General features: G+C 38.6%; 1 pseudogene; it reads right to left on the reverse strand.

Moving 5' to 3' along the window:
• Positions 1-354: 354 nt before the first annotated feature.
• Positions 355-6,235, reverse strand: part of LOC103608702 — a 27,549-nt pseudogene continuing 21,668 nt past the window's right edge.

Genomic DNA, 6,235 nt, shown 5'->3' on the forward strand with positions numbered 1-6,235 from the left:
TTTCAGCAGTTCTCTTTTAATAGCCAGGGCCTTTAGTATTAATGTTGTACTTGAATTCAGAAGTCAACCTAAAAGTTTAATACATGTAGTAGGCTGGAAAGTGTTAGTGAAACAGGAGCTGGGCTTTGCTTTTCCAAACATGTTTCCTAACGATTGTTTTATTTTAAAACTCACACAGAGTTGGGTACAAATGCCTCTTAGCCACTGAGGTGGGAAAGATCACACTGACTGCTCACACCAGTCATCTCTCCTCTCTCCTCGAGTCCACTGTTCTCAGTCTTACGAAGTATGAGAAAATGTACCTCTTCCTCTACTTCCCTGTTTGTTGTAATAAGACTCCTCTGATGACAGTAATTATGTGACCCAAATTTTCCATAATGTTTGGCGATTATTAAAGTTTTGCATGGCTGGTTTTCCCATTGGCGCCTTACAACCAAGCATTTCTTCTAATTGGGTTGTGGCAGGTTCATTCATATGAAATACACAGTCATTATTTACCTTCTTCTGTACCACACAGTCTGACACAAGCTGCTAAGGCATTTTTCTGCACATAGGAAGATAATACATTATAACAGGGAGAGGCACTTTAATCAAGAAGCTGACTTGTGAATTTTCTAATGGCAGCCAAGTGCTGTTTCTCAGTGAAGTGGTCTGCTTCTTTCAAGAGGTATTTTCAAATTATCTGATAACATTCCACGAAAGGTTTGAAGAGCTCTATAAAAAATTCAAACACAGTATTTCCTTTCTGTATAACTAGGATGTTCCTTGTAGTCACCTGTACGGCCTCACTTTTCCAAAGCAGGTAACAGCTTTCTTCAAAGTCCTTTAATGCATTTCCTGAAAAAAAGATGAACTCATTTGAAAAACGTTGCTTAGGAAGCAAAAGCCATTGTAGACATCCTCTATTCTGAACTCAGTGGTCATCTGCAATGCTACAGCTACTAAAGAAGGACAGACAAGAATGTTGAGCAGCTGGTTCCTATAACCTGAGCACATGAGGAGAGTGACGTGCTGGAAGGTAAGTCCACCAGACCACTTCTGAGTCTCTGGCGTCCACTTTCAGAATCACCTGGTCTTTGATAAGGCTAGTGATGCTGGAATCCAGGAGAATGCAGGACTGGACCACTTCTTCAGCAGGCTCATTATCGGGCCAAATGAGAAACCCTCGGAATGCCCGGGTTAAGCCTTTTGCCCATGAAGTCTTTTCCACTGGAGCATCAAAGTCCATGGATGGCCGGTTCTGAAGCAGAACAGCAACTGTCAGGACCCACGGGCTCAGAACCAGATTTTTGATTTGCAGAAGCTGCATTCTGTAGGCAACTTCAGTGACGAAGACATGCATGTCCTTGGACGGTTTCTGAGGAATATATCTCAGAACCAAGTTATATGGGCTCTGACTCATCCTCCCAGCCACCAGAAATTGAAGTGACACAGTCTCCAAAGTATACATAGATGTTTCCAACAACTTCAGAGAGAATCCTTCTGGCTTTCAACAACCCAGTTGTAGATTCTTTTGGCTTAGGAATCCCTGGAAGCTCATACACATAAAGAGTTTCTTCCAATATCTTATCATAACTGATGCTAATTGGGACAAGGTAGGTATCAGAAACTTCTCTTTTAAAAAATGATTCCATCACAATATTCAGAAAACCAAATTTAGGACTCAATGTCTTGGCAGAGTGGCTTCTCGTTCCTTGGAGGAAAAATCCAACACGAGCATATGCGTTCCATAACGTGGTTTTTACATATTCAGAGAATGCAGCCCAGTAGGGTTTGTTGGCCCTGAAGGTGCACCGGGTAACATCCACACAGCTCACAACCATTGTCATTCCCAGGAAGTCCATTCCCGTTGCTACAACTGGCACAGGCGAGTCATGGTCGCATAAAAGAAAAGAAAACATCAGAAAGTCAGCGTAACTTCAGTGACTAGGCAGCAGAACGATGACATCCACACAGCTCACAACCATTGTCATTCCCAGGAAGTCCATTCCCGTTGCTACAACTGGCACAGGCGAGTCATGGTCACATAAAAGAAAAGAAAACATCAGAAAGTCAGCGTAACTTCAGTGACTAGGCAGCAGAACGATGGGATACTCGTGGGTGGCTCGTGGTAGTTTCTGAAAACTTTCTTCATTTACACACATCTTCAAGAAATTTGCTTAAATATTTTGCTCCAGAAGAAGGCAAAAACCCGAATGGCTCTGAGACAAAGTTTGTGACTCATTTCATCCAAGATCTCACAACCTTCCTCTCAGGGGACATGGACAGACTGAAGGGATTCCTTGGAAAGCTGTCTAATGACATAATCTCTCCGGAATTGAGAACACTACCTTTAATATCACTTGGCTTGCAAGGAGTCATTTCCCTTGTGTATAAGAGGTGTGTAGCATTTCATTGCAAATTTCAAGTCAGTGACATGCCTCGCCTAAAATATCTTCAAACTCATCTCACTTTTTGAGCTCCTTCGAGTAAAGGAGGACGACAGCACCGGCCCTGGTGGAGCCGACGGAGACATGGGACTTGCAGGAGCCGAGAGAAGCCCTGGGGCGGCCGCCGTCCTGGGCGAGGCCCGGCTTTCTTTGCTGAGCAGTGCGACTTCGCTTAGGGGGGCGCCGGCGTCTAAGCCGGGAGGGAAGGCCAGGTTTAGGTAAGTGCTGAGACTAGCTGGGATCTGGATAAATTCACATCTTGAGTTTGGGCCTCTCAGATGATGTCGGTTTGGGCGGGTCATCATGGTGTGAGTAGCAGACTTAACCTGTGGGGTGCAGCCACTACAGCTAATGTGGTCTCCTGTTACACCCCTCCCTGGAGCAGACGCTGAAATTTGATTTCTGTTCCCCTCCTTCCATATGCCACCCCCAACCAAAGTCCAACGTTCCCAAGAGTGGCAAGTGTTTCAAGTAAAAGGAGCTTTGTTCACTTTTTCCTCTGGGTCCAAACTTGCCCCTCATTCCCGCCATTCAATTCTTCCCTTCTGGCTGGTAATTTCTTACCGTCTTGTTATCTCCTTGATGCTTTCAAGATGGTGTTTTTATATTTTACCTAGTGATTTCAGTTTGTTTACAGTCGAGTTCATTCCAATTTCTCAGCCCATCATTATAGAAAATGACCTCATACAGGTATTTCTAGGATTACTTGGTTTTTATCTAAAACACAAGAGGAAACAAAAAATGTGTAGACAGTTTACCTTAGTGGGGACAAAACACTGACATGAAACATTTTAAAAGTGCTTACTTTGTGTTTGAAGATTTATGCCTCAAACAAGTACTACAGATTTACTTTCCAATGAGTCTGCTGGCCTTGTTAAAACTGCTCTCTCGGGATGTTGAAAGTTCCTTTGCTTCATACATATATATCATAAGTCTTTGAGAGTGATGTAGCAATTGCCTGAGACTTAAATCTAATCTTTGACGGTTCATTCATGTGCTTATTATGAGAAATATTCATATTGGCAGAAAGTTGATGGGTTCTATCATTCTGAGGTATAAGGAAGTGAATTTATTGACTGTTGGATGAAAACATATTTATGCAGAATGATTCTGTGAAGCAACATCTGCTGTTTGCTTTAAGGGACATAAAGAAGAGTGGAGAAAGAGAAATAAGTGAAGTGAATTTAAGACTTTAAACTTCCTCACAGGACCTTTTTAAAGATAATGTGAAAATATTGTCTTTGTATGGACATATATTGAAATTTCATAAAGCCACAGAGATCTGTGGCGGACTTGATGGTATTTAAACTAACTGATGAATTTTAGAGAAGGGCATGTGTATTCTAGTGAAAACAAACCAAATATAACTCTTTGGAGAAATTTGGATTAAAATGTTAATCTTCTCTGGGTGTTTTTAAATGACTGATCTGTCTTTTGAACATATTGTGTCCAGGCAACTAAAATAAATGCCAAAGGAGCCTGGAGCACTCACCAGCAGTCACACTAGAAGCAGGATGTGGTGATTATAGAGCAAGAAAAAAGAACTTAAAATATCATCTCAGAAAATTTACCAGGACATTGTGATTGGTAATCAAACTGGTGTTTCTTTTTTTAACCCAAACCAAAATTTGCATCTTTGGGTTTTTTCTGTTAGTTTTTAAAGTGAAAGTAAGCATGGTGAGAAAGGCTGGTCTTGTGCACAACATGTACGTGGTAATTGTGAGCTTGTTTATAGGCTCAAGTGATATGATTTCCAGATCTACCAAATTTGTTTCATCAATTTGTTCTTAATCTGATAGCTAAAATTTGAATATCTGTGATATGAGTTGTAAGACAGCTCAAGAGCCTAAAATTCCCTTAAGTTCCTAGTGCTTTAATGAGTAATTTATCTGAGAAAAACTGGCCCTTTTCAAAAGCTCAGAAACATGTATGCTCATCTACAAGAGTATTGAAAAATTCCTTATATTAGACGTATTTTCAGGACCTCAACATGTCATCGGGCCCTCTGAGATATGTATGTATTTCTTTTGCTGTTCACTAAAGATATGCAACCTGATCTGCAGGAGAAATTGTCCAAGGGCTTTCAGCCACATTCTCTGTTAATACCACCACACGAAACTTCTTTTCTTTTGTTTCTTATACCCTAAAGTAAAAGTAGTTTAGGTAGAAAAGAAGAAATAAAATTATGTTTTTCTATTGAGTCTATATTCCTGGCCAGTTTTTAGTCAATTGCTTTCTTACCTCCTTCTGCCTTGAGTGTCTTGCCTTGCTGTTCCCTTCAAAAATCATATATTAAACACCTATTATGGGTCCAATACTATACAAAAAATCTAAAGACCTCTATTCTGCCCTTAAGGAACTCAATCGAAGAGCTACTTAGAAAACAAATGAGTATATATGGTATAGTTTTATAATAGAGGTATAGGCAATAATTTATGGGAATTTACATAATTAGAGTGAGCATGCATATACTAAGGTGCAAATTTTTATTTTAAAAATATTGGTTTTTTAATAAATATGGTGGAACCATCAATATGATTCATAATTTATATACTCTAAAAATCAGGCAAAGGGAATTTAAGGGACACAGTATCACACAGCAGATCAACAGGAACTAAAACAAAGCTGGAACTAAAGATTTGATGAGCAATTCGTTAATACAACTCCCAATCAACCAACCAGTGTCCCCAGGTGAGTCCTGAAGCTCTTGGTGTGGGCTGTATGGTTCAGCAACTAACTGAGCAAGGCCACAGCAGCCCACTTGTGTCATGATATCTGCTTATGTGTTCATTCGAACAATAAGCACCACAGAATAAATGTTTGGAGAACATGAAGTGATATAATTAACAGAATTGTAACAACAATTGTTATTAACCTATATTTTATAAAGGCATTTAAAAGACTTGGATGTTGGAAGTTTTCAGAATATGATTACCAACCAAGCATGTGAAAATCTCTTTGACCTAAAAACTATCTCACAGTTCTTAAACTTATGCTTTTGTATGCATGTGAGCCTAGAAGAATAAAAAAATGGCTCTGAGAATACTGTAAAATAATACCTTGTGCAAGCTCACGTTATTTGCCAATGACTTGACAGGCATATACATGAATCCAGCCCTGTTTTCACTATAAACCTAAATTACAGGTGCACGATCATACATGTTTTGTTTTGTTGTTGCAGTAGAACTGATATGTTATTTAACCTTTGGAAGAAAAAGTTGAAACTGAAATGTATGTAAGAGAACATTAGAGTTTGAATCTGTAGACTTATTATGGTTGTGCCTAACAATGCATTTGGGCATTTGCGCTCTGTAGACAATGCTTGTAGGATATGCAATTGCATGCCTGGAAAATCCCAGGCAAGTGACTGAAAAATTAACATAGTTAAAAGAATATGTGAGTAGCTATTTGAAAATTATTAAAAAATCAATAACTTTCCTATATGCCAGCAATAACCTCTCAGAAAATGTAATAAAAAAGATCCTAGCAATAAACACAGAAAATATTTTGAAAGACCTATAAATAACCTTAACAAGAAATGTATAGAAGTTATATGAAAAAAATTTAAGATATCACTGAGAAACATAAAAGAAGAATTTAGTAAGAAGAAATATTTTTTTCCTTGAAGGCAAATTGAATATAATAAAGATTTTATTTTCTTTAAATTAGGTATAAATATAAATACAATATAACTGCAATAAAAATCCCAGCTGAACTACTCCAAAATTTACTAGTAAAAATAATGGGCAAAAATAACTAAGATTTTTTTTTTCCTTTTTGTCTTTTTTACTGATCGGTAATGGGAT

The sequence above is a fragment of the Galeopterus variegatus genome, unplaced genomic scaffold (assembly GCF_000696425.1).
Source record: "Galeopterus variegatus unplaced genomic scaffold, G_variegatus-3.0.2 Scaffold8712, whole genome shotgun sequence".
Classification (NCBI taxonomy): Eukaryota; Metazoa; Chordata; class Mammalia; order Dermoptera; family Cynocephalidae; genus Galeopterus; species Galeopterus variegatus.